We start from the raw sequence: 17,559 nt of genomic DNA, 5'->3' as shown, positions 1-17,559 counted from the left end.
CCCTCTTCCCTGACCTCTAGTCCCAAATATCCTTCTGAGTACTGGGCTAGGAGTTCTCAAAAAACCTCAAACTCAACAAATTCAAAGCTGAAATATCAAGTACCCCCACAACTTACTCCTTCTCCTGTTCCCTGTTCCAATGAATGGCACTGGTCTCTGCTCAGAATTCCAAGACAGAAATCCATGAGCTGTTCTTGAAACCTCTTACTCCCTTGCCCTTCACCCATTACATCAGCCAGACAGGACTACTGGTCCTGCTCTCTTAAATCCATCTCAGATCTACCTCCTCTTCTTTCCTCAGTCTCACTGCTTCCTAATTATACTGCCTGAATCAAATCTTACCATTCTATAATCCATCTTCCATACCACTTCTTTCTGGTATTTCTAAAATAAATCTTACCCTGTTACTATCCCTTTTTATTCTTCAATGACAATATATTACATTCAGAATAATATATTCAGTCTTTTCGAAAATATATACCAGACCCCTGCCTACATTTCTAGGCTCATAAAACATACATATGTCATAAAATCCAGTCATTCAATTGTTTTAAGATCATATATACTTGTACGTGTACAGGTCTATTTTCATACTATTCTATTCCAGTGTCCTATTTGTCTATCTTTATGCCAATAACTCACTGTCTTGATTATTATAGATTTATAATAAGTCTTGCTGCCACCAACACAAATGCGTGCGTGCACGCGCGCGCACGCACACACACACACACACACACACGCACTAGTCTAGATGCTGGCATAGCACAGATTAAGTCTGTTGTACTTTTTCATTCAGTTCAGAATATTTCTAATATCCTTCTTGATTTCTTCTTTGACCCACGGGTAATTCAGAAGTATGTTATTTTGTTTCCAAGTATTTGGGAACTTTCCAGATATCTTTTTGTCATTGGTTCATTTTTAATTCCGATATGGTCAGAGAACATATATTGTGTGTTTTGAATCCTTTTAAGTTCATTGAAATTAGTTTTATGATCCAGAATATGGTCTAACCTGATGATGTTCTATGACTTTCAAAAAAGGATTCTGCTGTTGTTTGGCAGAGGGTTGTATAAATTCAATTAGATCAATTGTTGATTGTAATGTTTAAGTCTTCCATATCCTTATTGATTTTCAGATTACTTTTCAGTCAGTTATTGAGAGGAGAAACTAAAATATGCAACTGTAATTGTGAATTTGTCTAGTTCTCCTTGAAATTCTACCAGTTTTTACTTTACATACTTTGAAGTTCTGTTATTATATGCTTAAACTTTTGGAATTATGTCCTTCTGATGAACTGATCCATGTGTCATTATAAAATAACCTTCTTTTACCCTGGTAATATTTGCTCTGAATCCTACTTTATCTGATATTAATACAGACAGCCTAGCTGTTTTTTTGGTTAGTGTTACCATGATGTATCCTTTTCTATTCTTTTATTTTAAATCTATTTGTGTCTTTAGGGTTAAACTGTGTTTTCTATAGGCAGCATATAATTGGATCCTGACTTTTTATTATCTGAGAATCTCTGTCTTTTAACTTTGTGTCTTTTTATATTTTAGTGGTTGCCTTAGGGTTCACTGCATACATCTTTAACTTACCACATTTGACCTTCAAGGTGTATTTTACCATATAATGTAAAGTATTAAAATCTCACAATAGCATACATCAGTTTCTTTCCATTCAGCCTTTGCCATACATTTCACTTGTATATGTCACAAACCCCACTCCATAAAATGCATTAGTTTATTTTTGTTTAAACAGTCAGTAATCTTATAAAAAGATTTTAAAAATAAGAAAATAATTTTGTATACTTATTAATGTAGTTCCCAATTTCAGTACTCTTCATTCCTTTCTGTAGATTCATATTTCCATCTGATATGATTTTCTTTCTCCTGAAGGGTTTCCTTTAGCATTTCCTATAATGCAAGTCTGCTGGTAATTAATTCTTCAGCTTTTGTATTTCTGAAAAAAAAAAAGTCCTTATTTCAGTTTCATGTGAGAAAGGGGTTATTTGTGGGAAGGGATTATTTGAGCCTTCTACTTTTGTGGGTTTATAGTTTTCATCAAGTTTGGGAAATTTTAACCATTATTGTGTGCCTCCTCACACCTTCATGGACACATATGTTATGCCACGTGAGGTTATCCCACAGTTCACTGTTTCTTTTTCTCATTGTCTTTTATTTGGGATACTTCCTGTTGTTATTTTGTCAAGCTCATTAATCATTTCTTCAGCAGATTCTAATCTACCATGAATCTTGTTCAGTCTGATTTTCACTTCAGACACTGTAGTTTTCATGTCTAGAAGTTGGATTTGGGTCTCTTTTTTGTAAATTCCATGTTTCCACTTAACCTTTTTTGAGTAATGGGATACAGTTATTAGAACTTTTTAACATTCTTTTCTGTTGTTTCTATTATTTGTTAGTTCTGGGTTGGTTGAACTGGTTGAGTTTTCTCCTCAATGTGGGTTGTATTTTCCTGTTTCACTATCTGCCTCATAATATTTTATTGGATGTCAGATATTGGGAATTTTGCCTTCTTAAGTGCTAGATATTTTTGTGTTCCCATGAATATTCTTGAGCTTTGTCCTGGGATGCAGTTAAGTTACTTGGAAATAGTTTGAGATGTTCAGGTTCTGCTTTTAACATTTATTGGAAAGGGCCAGAGCCATGCTAATTGTTTCCCAACACTAAGAACCTTCTTAGTAGTCTAGCCAATGCCCCATGAATTACACACTTTTCCACCTCTATTTTGTGGGTATAAACATTATTGCTGGCTCGCCCTGAGATCTAAGTATTTTTCCCTTTAATCTTTTCATGTGGCTTTTTCCACAGTCTTGGGTAGATTTCTCACCCACATATGTTGATCAATGCTTAGCTAAAAACTCAAGTAATACTCGGCAGATCTCCTAGATTTCTGTGTGTGATGCTCTCACATCTTCAGTACTTCTTCCTGATCACTGCCTTTGTCCTCCAGCCTCTCAGCCCCATCTTCTCAACTTAGGGAGTCTCCTGGGCTCCACCAGGGTTTTCCCTTTCTATACTGTACCAGGAGACTCTCAGTAAACTGGGACATTCATAGGGTTTACCTCATTTGTTTCCCATCTCTCAGGGATCACTGTCCTCCATTGCCTCATGCTCAGTGTCTTGAAAACCATTGTTTTATATATTTTGTCCAGTTTGGGTTTTTTTTTTAAATGGGATGGTAAATCCATTGTCTGTTACTCCATCTTGGTCAGAAGTGGAAGTCCCTCTGAATAACCTTATCTGAATCATTTATGACAGCCCTAATATTACTACTATTTTGAGTTCACTATGTGGAAATTTCCTGACACATTCCTTTCCATTTATTCTATTTAAATTTTCAACAACCCAGTCAGTTAGATACTATTATTGCATGTATTTTATAAATGGGGGAACAAAGAGTTCAGATTGTTCTTTATCACCTAGCTGTTGAATGCTGAAGCCATATTTCAAACCTAGATGGTTTCATTCAAATTGATATCCACAAATTGATATATCACAACACATTTTAAGACTAACCACAAACTATAAAAATCTTAATCATTACATATGAGATCTATAAAGTTATCTATTTTTCAAACTTTGGCTGTGTGATGATTAATTTTACATCATCTTGACTGGGCTAATGGATGCCCAGATAGCTGATAAAACATTATTTCTGGGTGTGCCTGTGAGGGTGTTTCTGGAAGAGGTTAGCATTTGAATCAGTGAACTGAGTAAAGAAAGATGAACCTTCTCATTGTAGGTGGGTATCATTCAGTCTGTTCAATGACTAAATAGGACAAAAAGATGGAGGAAAGGTGAAATTGCTCTCTCTCTCTCTCTCTCTGCTTGAACTGAGACATCTGTCTTCTGGCTTAGACATCAGCACCCCTGGTTCTTGGGCTTTCAGATTCAGATCAGAACTTACACCATCAGCCCTGAACCCCCAACCAGTTATCAGGCCCTTGGACTAAGACTGAATCACACCACCAGCTTTACAGTTTCTCAAGCTTGCAGATGGCAGGTTAAGGGACTTCTCAGCTTCCAGAACCACATAAGCCTAAATATATATATATATCCATATCTATATATAGATAAATCTTATTGGTTCTATTTCTCTGATGAATCTTGACTAATATAGGCTATGACCTACAATAGAAATATAGTTTATATTACCATCACCATCCAGCCCAACACACACACACACACGCACGCATGCACACACACACACATCAAGTATATAACGAAACTAAAAACAAAATTTCACAGCAAAATCCTTACTGTCATTATAGGTGCCATTATAGACTTCTTATTTTTTTCTATTTTATTTATTGCCTATGTAACTCCTTAAATTAATTTTATGATTAATTAATAGATTTGACTTTCAATTAGAAAAACAAAGCCATGTAATGTTAATTGAATCCATTTATTTGAAGACCTCCTTCTAAGATTGCAATCTTTTACCCTGGCTTCTGTTTTGATTTTATTTGATTGAAATTTTATAGTAATCAAGTAGATCCAAAGACGAATTATAAGTTAGTTATATTTTCCCAAGCCTTGAAATTTTACTTATTATTGTAGTATTTGCCATTATTATTTATTTTTCTGCTTTGTGAATTTTATCACAAATTGGTATCTGATAGGTAATGTGAATTGACTGGAAATGTTCACCTTTTATAAGAGTAGGCCACAGTCAGCCAGTACTTTCATAAGACAGAAGTTCTGATGTGATACTTCACCAATTTATGCCAACCTCCTCAAAAAGAGATTTTTTTTAAATCATTATTCAAGTTTACCTAATCAGCACAAATAAATAAAACGTAGAAATATAGTTTTCTTATTTCAACATAATAAGTTTAGATTTTATTGTTTCTGATTATGTAGTATATATCATTATTACTTTTATAAATTGATTAACTATCATTGATGTTTAATTGAGATTTGTTGATATTTAATTGAGATTCACTATTATAGCTATTTAATTATCAACAAATCAAAGAAATTATTTAATTTTAATAAGTGAAAATATATGAGTGCAGTCAATTAACTTTGCAAATAAAAGATATGCATTTTTTATTTTTATTGATAAACTATTTTCTATGTAATAGTTTTCCACTTAATGGGCTACTTGAAGAAAGATTGATGTCAATTAATGTATCTATTAAGCACCATCACTTTCAAAAGTGATCCCTAATTATTTTGCCGTAGGCTATTTTGATAAATGTGAATGAAGTGTCTGCATATTTTTATACTGCTAATACATAACAAGAATTAAATTGGGCATTCCTTGCTTATGTAGTTTGCAACTAATTATGTAGCCATTAGATATATCTCTCAAATACTCAATAATTCTGTCTTTACAATCAATTTATGTTTAATTAAAAAGCAGTGATGAACTTGCTAACTCTGCATTAACTACTCACTTGTGATATAAAATTAATAGCAGTCCTGAATTATTTTAAGTGATTTAAGGATTTCCAATATACTTTCCCAACTTCGAAGGTGATTAATTCAAACAAACAGGAAATAAAAACATCATTAATTTAAATATTTTCCTGTTAAATAATAATGTATGCATTTCTATTTATTTTATTCTTAGAATACAATACATTAACACTAAATTTACAAAACAATAAATACCAATGACTAGTGGGTATATAAAATTTATTAAGTGCTGTTTATATACAATGAAATGTAATTTAAAATAAAAAGGAAGAGGGAAGCCTATTGTGCTCTGAGTTTCTGCCAGAAATAAAGGCCCCCCTGTGTATTGGGTTATTGCACAGTTTGCCATTCTCCCTGTCTCTCTGTTCTGCTTGTCTGGTGATAGCCCACTGGGCTTTGAGAGCCAGCTGATCGAAGAAGCAGTGTAGAGAAAAAGCATGACCAACTTTAAAGATAAGAAATAGAGGCTATAAAGTTATAAGAGCAGAAAGCAATAAGAAACATTATGTAAGACACCAAAATAGAAGAATGCTGAAGTTTAGTACAAATTCTCTTACTTCATATTAACTCTCTTGGCAAATTTCAAGTGTTCAATACAGCATTATTAACTATAGTCACCATGCTGTACATTAGATCTCCAGAACTTATTCATCTTATAACTGAAAGTTTGTATCCTTTGACCAATATGTCACTGTTTCACCCACCCCTCACCCCAAGAATCCACCATTCTACTTTCTGCTTCAATGAGTTTGACTTTTACAGATTCCATATAAAAGTGAAATCATACACTATTTTTCTTTCTGTATCTGGCTTATTTCACTTAACATAATGTCCCCCAGGTTCATCCGTGTTCTCACAAATGCAAGATTTCTTCCTTGTTTATGGCTTAATAATATTCCTGTGTGTGTGTGTGATTTTCTTTATTCATTCTTCTGTTGAAGTACACAGGTTGTTTCCATGTCTTAAATGCTATAAATAATGCTGCAATAAACATAGGGGTGTGTATATCTCTTCAAGATAATGATTTTATTCTTTGGATAAATACTCAGAATTGGGATTGCTAGATCATACGGTAGTTTGATTTTTAATTTGTTGAGGAACTTCTATACTATTTTCCATAACAACTGTATCAATGTATATTCTCACCAACAGTATACAAGGGTTTCCTTTTCTCCACATCTCACCAACACTCAATAAAGTAACAAATCACAAGAAAAAGTATCATCCAATATATGTGGTTTCCTTCATTAAAAATAAAACACATATCTTAAATATCTGTTGACAAATATATAACCTAGATAAGTATTGAGGCCAACATGTTAAAAGTGCCATTTCTTAGTGGAGAAATTGTGATTTCATTTTCTTATTTTTTGCATGTCTGAATTTTCAAAATTTCATCTCTAAACATGTTTAGCTTAAATAATCAAAATAAATTAAAATTTAGAAATACGAAAGCAGTGATTGTCCCTAGGAATTTAGATTTATGCTTTTCCCTTAGTTCTTTTAATGAGCAAGTATTACTTTTATAACTGAAAAATGAATTATATTTTGAAAAACAACATAGGTATAATGTAAAATGAGAGAATGTTTGATTACACATGAGACTTTATCAGGATTATAATATACTATTGCTAGATCCTACATGAACAATTCTGTTGTTAAAACACACCACACTAGAAACACCTTCTCCAAAAAATGTAGTACAATGTAAGCTTGTTCAGTGGCTGAGATTTCCAATCACAAATCAATCTTTACAGCCTTTGTAATATACAAAGGTAATTGTCCTCTTTGGATATAAAATACAAATTCCAGGCTATTTACGGTAAATCCACCATTGCTAGCACTGCTGCCAGGAATTGCCATTTGCCATTCTCATTGAATAAATCATTCTTTCTAGCCAGAAGTTGGGTAGTAATTCAAATATTGTCAATACATCTGATTCTACTGTTGCCAACATCATCAACAGAGAATATATTTTCCTATATGGCAATACGTAATGTGAAAGTTTAATATTTAAGCAAGAAAAATATTGTTTTGGATGGCTACAGGAGTACTTTCAGTGTCATAAGACCAATCAAGGCTTTCTAATAGAAACACTTTCTAGAATTTCCAGTGGTATTTCCAGTGGTAAAATCACTTACCATGGCTTTAATACAGGGTTTTACTTATTTATCTATCTTTGTATAGGAGTCAAAAAACTCTCAGCATTATGTCTGTGCTAAGTACACCTAATTATTCTCTATAGCACCTCACAGATTTGTCCTCCAACACACGTCTATTCATTTCCAAACTCCATGGTCCATGGGTCCAATTCCTCCCCAGGCCTTTTTGATCTCTGTGTTCGATTAACTCTCAATGAGATGATATTTCTCAGTAGACTGATGTCATAAGGTTGATTCTCCAAAGTCAGTCAGTGCTGCTGTATTTTGAGGCTAACAGACTTGTGTTCTAATCATGGCCGTCCATCTCACAAATGGTGATAGTGACAAGGACCAAGAAAACCAGTACTGAATCAAAACTAGCTTTTCCCGTTTTAATGAAAAATACATTTTAGCACAGCGCCTTGAACATAGCAGTCATTCACTTATTCAACAAATACTGAGACCCAGTATGTGCCAAGCATGCTTAGAAGTTCTAGAAATACACAAGCAAATACAATGTCATTGCCTTCACAGAGCTCACATTTTGAGATTGGCTTTAAATGTTGTAAAAGCTCTAATGGTCAGAATCCTTAATTCATGCCCCAAAGCAATAATTTTCTAACTGCCCATTTGATTCTTAGTGGATTTTTAAAATACCTCAGGGGCAGCCAAAAGAGATAAGATGAGGGTCCCCATACCCTCTCTTCTCCATTCACCAACATTCAATTCTCTAAGAAACTATCCGCTTCAAGCAGGGGGACTTTATTTGGGATTCAACATATTACAGTTCAACGTAAGATTTCATTGGCCAATTAGGTTCCATAAGAGGGAAAAAGCACAGAACACATATAGGGGAAAAGCAAAACCTCAATGACAAAGATTTACTAATGAACCTCCAAAGAATCAGCTGTCACAAAGGCCACAGAGTATCACTGCTTTCTGAACTGCAAAGTTTCTTAGAGGATATATTCCTGTGCCTGCACAAACTCTAAGAACTTCTGGACAGAGGTGTGGCCAAGATGGAGGAGTAAGAAGACCCTAAGCTCAGCTCCTCCCACAGGCACACCAGAATTACAACTATTTACAGAGCACTATTGAAGAGACTGACCTGAATGCATTTTCCACAACTACAGATATAAAGAAAGAACCACAATGAGACAGGCAGAAGGGGCAGAGACATAATAGAGTCAAGACCCACATCCCCAGCTAGGCAAACCACAAATGAGAGTATAATCACAACTGCAAAGGTTTTCTCCAAGAAGCAAGAGTTCTGGGCCCCACGTTGTGCTCCTGAGCCCAGATGTCCTGCACTGAGAAAACAAGCCCCCAGAAGGTCTGGCTTTGAGGCCAGGGTTTGCATATGGGAGTGCCAGAGGGCTGTAGGAAACATAGACTCTGCTTTTAAAGGGTGCACACAAAGACTCACATGCTCCAAGACCCAGCACAGAGGTAGTAATTTGAAAGTAGCCTGAGACAGATTCACTTACTAATCTTAAAGAGCCTCCCAGAGAGGCAGGAGGCAAGTGGAACTCCCCCTAAGGACACAGACACTGACAGCAGCCATTATGGGGAGCTTGATCTACCATGAGGACGTGGGTACTGGCAAATGTCATTTTGGAGTCCTCTCTCTAGTCTATTAGTGCCAGGGGCTTACCCACCCACCAGCCAGCTGGCACCAGTCCTGGGACCCCCTAGGCCAAGTAGCCAGCCATGTGGTGGCCCAGCCTCACCCACCAGCAGGCCAGCGCCAGTTCCAGGACCACCCAGTAACCACATCCAGCTTCTCTGGAACCCAAAACCACCCACCAGCAGGCTAGTACCAGCCCCAGGACCACACCCTAGGACCCACAGCCAGCCTCTCCAGGACTCATAGATAGTATTGGAAGTCTTAGCCATAGCGATCAGAAAAGAAAAAGAAATAAGGAATTCAAATTGGAAAGAAAAAAGTAAAATTGTCACTGTTTGCAGATGAAATGATAGTATACATAGAAAATCTTAAAGATGCCACAACAAATTTTAGACCAATAAATAAATAGAGTAAATTTGCAGGATACAGATCCAGAAATCTGTTGTTTCTACACACTAATAATGAACTATCAGAGAGAGAAATTAAGAAAACAATTCCATTTACAACTGCATCAAAAAGAATAAAATACCTAGGGGTAAATCTAATCAAAGAGGTAAAAGACCTGTACTCAGAAAACTACAAGACACTGGTGAAAGACAACACAAAAAAATGAACAGATATACAACACTCATGGATTGGAGAATTAATATTGTTAAAAAGGCCATATTACCCAAGGCAATCTACAGATTCAATGCAAACCCTGTCAAAATATCAATGGCATTTTTTCATTGAACTAGAACAAATAATCCTAAAATTTGTATGGAAACACAAAAGACCCCAGACGGACAAAACAATCTTGATAAAGAAGAACATAGCTGTAGGTATCACACTTCCTGCTTTCAAGCTATACTACGAAGCCACAGTAATCAAAACAATATGATACTGGCACCAATACTGAAACAGAGATCAATGGAACAGAATAGAGAGCCGAGAAGTGAACCCACACTTATATAGTCAATTAATCTACAACAAAGGAGGTAAGAATAAATAATGGGGAAATACAGCCCCTTCAACAAATGGTATTAAGAAAATTACAAAACAATCCAACTGAACTACTTTCTCATATAATATACAAAAATAAACTCAAAATGGATTAAAGACCATATGTAAGACCTGAAACCATAAAACTCCTAGAGGAAAACACAGGCAGTACACTCTTTGACAGTGGTCTTACTAACATTTTTGTTTTTTTTGGATATGTCTTTTCAGTCAAGAGGAACAAAGGCAAAAATAAAGAAATGAGACTACATCAAACTAAGAAGTTTTTGCACAGAGAAGAAAATTGTCAACAAAATGAAAAGGCCACCTATTAAGTGGGAGAAGATATTTGCAAATGATACATTCAATAAGAGGTTACTATCCAAAATATACAAAGAACTCATATAAATCAACATCAATAAAATAACCAACCAATTAAAAAATGGGCAGAGGATCTGAAGAGATATTTTTCCAAAGAAGATATACAAATGGCCAACAGGTACATGAAAAGATGCTCGACATTTCTAATATTCAGGGCAATGCAAATCAAAACCACACTGAGATATCACCTCACACCTGTTAGAATGGCTATTATCAAGAAGACAAGTAACAACAAATTCTGACGAGGATGGGGAAAAAAGGGAACCCTTGTGCTCTATTGATGGGAATGTAAATTGGTGCAGCCACTGTGGAAAACAGTATGAAGATTCCTCAAATTAAAAAACAGAACTACCATACAATCCAGCAATTCCACTTCTGGGTATTATTCCGAAGAAAACAAAAACACTAATTTGAAAAGATATATGCACCATTACATTCATATCAGCATTACATACAATAGCCAAGATATGGAAGCAACCTAAGTGCCCATTAATAGTTAAATGAATGAAGATGATGTGGTATACATACATGCACACACACACACAATATACACAATGGAATATTACTCAGCCATAAAAAATGAAATCTTGTTCCTTGCAATATCATGGATGGATCTGGAGGGTATTATGCTAAGCAAAATAAGTCAGACAGAGAAAAATAGATACCATATGATTTTACTTATAGGTGGAATCTAAAAAACAAGTGAACATAGCAAAACAGAAACAGACTAACAAACACAGAGAACAAACCAGTGATTGCTAGAGGGGCGAGAGAGAGGGGGATGAAAAGAAAAAAATGGTAACTATATGAAGTAATGAATGCTAACTAGCTTGATGGTGGGGATCATTTCACAGTGTATTTTTATATGAATCCATCATCTTGTACACCTTAAATATATATAATTTGTTAATTATACTATAATAAAACTGAAGAGATTTTTAATAAATAAATAAAGACATAAGCATGAGCTTTTTTTTTTTGTAATGTCCTTTTTTTTTAATGAAAATATTAGGGATAGAACCCAGGACCTCATGCATGCTAAGCACATGCTCTACCACTGAGCTGTACCCACTTGCCATGATTGTTTAAAAAAAAAAATCTTCTGGATAAAAGAGAATTGATGTCTCCGACACACCTCAGCATAGTGTCCAGGCACTTAGTGCATTCACAAAGACAACCCACACTGACCTACACAAAGAGGCTCCCACAATTCTACTCACTTCTCCTACAGTATACAAAAGTTTGTTGTTGTTATTATTATTCATTTTGCCTCTGCACTGAACATCTCTTATATACTGCTTTAAATTATATCAGCGCCATCTCTTTTTCCTAACACTGAACAGATTCATGCAGATACAACCTGGTAGCGCATTCCTCATCCTTCTGCAGGTACCTCTGAGTCTGTGCTTGACACTTATACAGGAGACACCTGAAATGCACCTTTCCACTCTCTGCTACCTCAGACAGTTCTGAGTTTTGAGACACTCATTAAGATATTCCAAAGGTCCCAAAGAACCAGCTGTCTTGTATGCCTGGCAAAGTTGGTTATACATCCTTCAATTGGTGGTCCTTCTTCCCCTGTTCCACTACCTCAATCCTTCACACTTGCTCCCTGGGAACTTTCCCAAATTAACAACCTGCAAATAAGCCTTTGCTTTTGGCTCTGGTTTAGGGGAAGGTTAGCTTCTCTGCTGTCTTAGAAGGCAGCTTAAGGGGTAATGTCAGCAAGATAGAAGACTGGAAGGTCTCAAAAACAATGATTAAACAGCTATGTATGTGCTGATGAACATAGCACTGGGAGAGCTCCAGAGAACAATGAACAAGCTGCAACAAGTGGAGCACAAAACTGAGGACGGCATATGAAAAAGTATAGGAAGCATTTTACCTATGTCACCCATTCCCTAGCTCCACATAACTCGTCCTCTAATGGGAGAAAAAGAGAGCAAGAAAGCCCAGCAGTCTTCACTACTGAAGATCCAAGCAGCCCTTACCATCGCCATGGACAACTGCAGCCTTGGCCACTGAGGCACCCCACAGTCTTTGCTGATGTTGACATCACTGAGAGTTGCCTGGAGTCTACCCTGCTGCATTCTCCCCCACCACCTGCCAGAGCTAGAGCCTCCACTACATTCCCCTAGACACAGAGCTACAACACTCCACTTAGCTGGTGTCCTTGAATTCACCCATTGGTGAAGGTCTTTCCCACTGAAGCCAGTCCATTAAGTTAAGAAGAGGTCATTGGGCCTTCAACTATATAGACATCAACACAAGGCTACAAGGAACAAAAAAGTCAAGGAAACATGATATCAACAAAGGAACATAATAGTTTTCCAGTAACCGACCCAAAGAGATGGGGATCTATGAATTGCCTGACAAAGAATTCAGAATAATTATTTAAAGAACCACCATTTTAGAGGACACGGCAACAACGAGCACGAGCACCAGAAAGGCCATCTCTGCTATGGCTGACCTCGGCATGGCGCTGGCTTTTATAACCGCCCGCTTTTATAACCGCCTACGGTGAATCACAATGCCTCCCGGTGACCCCTGCGGCCCCTCCAGCCAATCACCAGGCAGCTCTCAGCAGGCCGCACCTCCAGCCAATCGCCAGGTGGCTCTCACTGTGTCCCTCTGTAACAGAAAAGAACAAATCTGACTCCATATGAGACCTATTCCTTTGGCTTTAACCCTGTGCCCTGTTTCCTGGGCTTAGTCTTGCTAGCTCTGCACCTTTTGTAAAAGAATGTTGCCTTTAGCCTGAAATACACAGGAGATCCCATCCTCAAGGCTCTGACCTTTAAGGGTATAACACTTTTGCACTTACATAAAGATGACAAGTTGCAGAATAGAAAATAACATTTGTTTTGTGGGAGGTTTACAGGACACCAAGACCTGACCCCACGTGGACAGCTGCAAGAGCGAAGGACTCTGACACCAAGAAGTCTGCACAATCAACCTCTCCCAGCCCCTTTTTAGTACAAAAGGAGCCTGAATTACGACTTGGGGAAGATGGTTCTCCAGGACATTAGCCCCCATCTTCTCGGTCAGCTGGCTTTCTGAATAAAGTTGCTATTCCTTGCCCCTCCGCCCCCCCCCCAAAAGTCTAGTCCAACCTTTCCTGAATTGTGTGACACAGCTTGTTTCTAGATATTATGTGTAGAAATCGGGGTTCAATCATCAAAAAAGTCAGGAAATGTGGGACTTAACAATAAACATGTTTCTTCCTTCAAAAAAATAAATAACCACCATTCTAGTTTCTGTTTCTGTAAGTTTAGCTTTTTTAGATTCCACATTAAGTGATATCATACAGTATTTGTCTTTTTCTGACTTATTTCACTAAGCATAATATCACCTAGGTCCATACATTTTGTCACTAATGGCAGGATGTCCTTCTTTCTCATGACCGAGTAATACTTATATATATATGTGTGTGTGTGTGTGTATATATATATACACACACACATACACAGACACATAGACACACACACAAACACACTACATCTTCTTTATCAATTCATACAACTCGATAGAAAAAAATAAACAATCTAATTTAAAAATGGGCAGAAGAACTGAACAGACATTTTTCCAAAGAAGACGTACAAATGGCCAACAGGTACACAAAAAGTTATTCAACGTCACTAATCATCAGGAAAATGCAAATCAAAATCACAGTACCACCTCACACCTGTTAGAAAGGCTATTATTTTTAAAAATAAAGATAAGTATTGATAAGGATATGTGGACAAGGGAAGGGATGGAAAGGTAAATTAGTACAGTCATGGCAAATAGTATGGAAGTTAATCAAAAAATTAAAAATAGAACTACCATGAGATCTAGTAATTCCACTTCTGGGTATTTATCAAAGGGTATTGAAATTAGAATACTGAAAAGATACCTCCACCCCCATGTTCACTGCAGCATTATTCACAGTAACCAAGATATGGCAACAACCTAAATGTCCATCAATGGACGAATGGATAAAGAAAACGTGGTATATATAAATGCAATGGAATATTCTTCAGCCTTAAAAAAGAGGGAAATCTGCCATTTGTGACAACGTGGCTCAACCTGGAGGACATTATGCTAAGTGAAATAAGCTACAATGACAATACTATATAATCTCACTTCGTGGAATTGAAAAAAAGTCAAACTCCTAGAAGCAGAGAGTAGAATGATGGTTACCAGGGCCTTTGGGTGGAAAAATGGGGAAATGTTGGTCAAAGGGTACAAACTATCAGCAATAAGATGAGTAAGTTCTGAAGACGTAATGTACAACATGGTGCGTATAGTTAACAATACTGCATTGTATACTTGAAACTTGCTGAAAGGGTAGATCTTCAGTGTTCTTCGCACACACGCACAGAAGATGGTAACTATGAGAGGTGATGGATATTTTAATTAGCTTAATTTTGATTCTTTCAAAAGGCATGCATATATCAAATTTTTTAATTTTACACTGTAAATATATACAAATTTTAATAGTCAATTATGCCTCAGTAAAGCTGGGGGGAATAAAATGAAGGCAGCTTGATGTAGACAGAAGAACATAGGCCACACAATGCAGACCTGGGGTCCAATCTTGGTTTACAATTTGTTGGTTGGATGACTTTGAACAAGGTTCATAATCTAGCTTCCTTTTAAAAAGTGTGAAGAAAAATAATATTGTTGTTAGCATCCAGATTCCCAGACTCCCCTTTCCAACTCACAATAGGTTGTAGACTCCCCAGAGATAATTAAAGTAGAAATTCAATAAAGTAGAAATTTAAGCATACAAAACATTCTTCTGTAAATGATGCTTCTTCTTTTTGCCAGAAGTTTACTTGTTTACTTTGGAGGCTTTTCTCCCTTTAGAATTAGATATCCTTACCTAATGTGCCTTGAAGACAATGTTAGTTCCAAGCAGTCGCTATTTTAAGAACATTTCAGATTCTGCAATGCAGGTCCTTTTAATTTTTCAACAGAATATCTGGATGTGGCCAAAACTCTTTCAAGAAGACGAATAAAGTAAGAAGTGAAAAGAAACAATGATTTGAGAGGCTAGCAGGCACGCAGCACTGTGACTGAGGGTCAGCAGGAAAATAGAAGGATTGCAGAGATCACTGAGGTCCCAGCTGAGACTAGCTTGCAGGTGAATTCTGGTGAATTCAATCAGCTAAGTTCTAAGAATGTGCCTTCTCTGATCCTACCAAAGCATCTTTCACTGCTTCCTATTCTTATTCTGATCATAAGTGGCACTTACCAGACTGAAATTTAATTGTTTATTTCCTTCTCTATATCATTCATTGGAAAACTCTGCAAAATATAGGGACCTTCTGCCTAGGAAAAAAATATGGCAATATTTTACATATCTTTTCAAAAAGCCTATTTACCTTAGATTAAAGATCTCTCTACTTGACTGTTAACACCTTGAAAGAAGTGCTCAAATGTTAAGCTCTCTATTGTCAATGCACAATTCCTGGTACATAGGATCTATTTTAAAGGATTAAAAGAATTAATGAAGAAATGTTTTTCAACTTGGGAAAAGAACTGCATAAATCATAAAAGGGCTAAGGTTTGGCAGAGTAGGAATCATGAATAAACAAAGGGATGAGAAAGTATTGAGATGAAATGGTTTAGGTTGTGTGAAAAGGCAGATAAATGATGTAAAGGCAAAAATGATGGTCTAAGAAGATTATGAGCATGTTCAGTATACAAGGAAGAGAATGGGGAAAATGTGAAATATTGTGGTCAGAGAAAGCAATCTCTGACAATGAAGATGTTTTGAATTATTGTCCTGTGACTGTCAGTAAGAGAAATAAATTCTTTGTGTAATAAGTAGATTAGTCTTTGTATACAAATAGCAATGTATTCTAAGAAATTCTTACAGATTCTTGGTATATAATAAGTAGATCAGTAGATCTTATTTAACCTATAAAGAAAAGACTTCAAATGAAAAAAATAATCAGAAACAAAAGTAAGACTTTATTAGCCTATGATGATTTATCAAATTATCCCTATAGAGTTTCAATCTTAATTATTTTCTGCAGATTACAAAGCTGCTACCAGGAAGCATCACTATTTACAATAGCCAAGACATGGAAACAACCTAAATGTCCATCGACAGCTGAATGGATGAAGAAAATGTGGTGTATATATATAATGGAATATTACTCAGCTGTAAAAAAGAATGAAATAATGGATGGACCTAGAGATTATCATATTAAGTGAAGTAAGTCAGACAGAGGAAGACAAATATCATATGATATCACTTATATGTGGAGTTTTAAAAAATACACAAATTTTATTTACAAATTAGAAATAGAATCACAGACACAGAAAACAAACTATGGTTACCAAAGTAGAAAGGGGAGCAGGAGTAAATTAGGAGTTAGGGATTAAGAGATACACATTACTATATATAAAATAGATAAACAACAAGGACATAGTGTCTAGCACAGGGAAATATATTCAATTTCTTGTAATAAGCTATAATGGAAAAGAATCTGAAAATATATGTATATATACATATGTATGTATATGTATAACTGAATTGCTTTGCTATACTCCTGAAGCTAACAATGTAAATCAACTACACTACAATAAAAAATAAAATTTAAAATAAGGCTGCTTACTAGGAAAATAATTGTGATGGATTTTGTTCCTATGAAATTATTGTTTAGCATTTCAAAACACAGAAAACCAAGAATATCTAGAATATAGTCATCCATCCATCCATCCAATTATTCACTAAAAAAGCATTGCTTACCAATATATCCCAGAGACTAGCACAAAGAAGTTGTTCCATGAATCAAACAATTAACAACTGAGCATTATGCTAATGCTAAGTTTACAAAGATGAACACAGCACCATTCAAAGCACTGAAGCATTTACAATTTAGAAGAAAAAGTTGGAAATGCAAACAAATAGCTGTAATGCATTTTAAAGTTGGATATGTAGCTAAGGGTGCATAACTCTACCTTTTTAAAAATTATTTTATTTATTATG

Source organism: Camelus ferus, chromosome 9 (genome assembly GCF_009834535.1).
Source record: "Camelus ferus isolate YT-003-E chromosome 9, BCGSAC_Cfer_1.0, whole genome shotgun sequence".
Lineage (NCBI taxonomy): Eukaryota > Metazoa > Chordata > Mammalia > Artiodactyla > Camelidae > Camelus > Camelus ferus.
The sequence above is the reverse complement of the archived record's forward strand: the minus strand, read 5'-3'. Positions refer to the sequence as shown.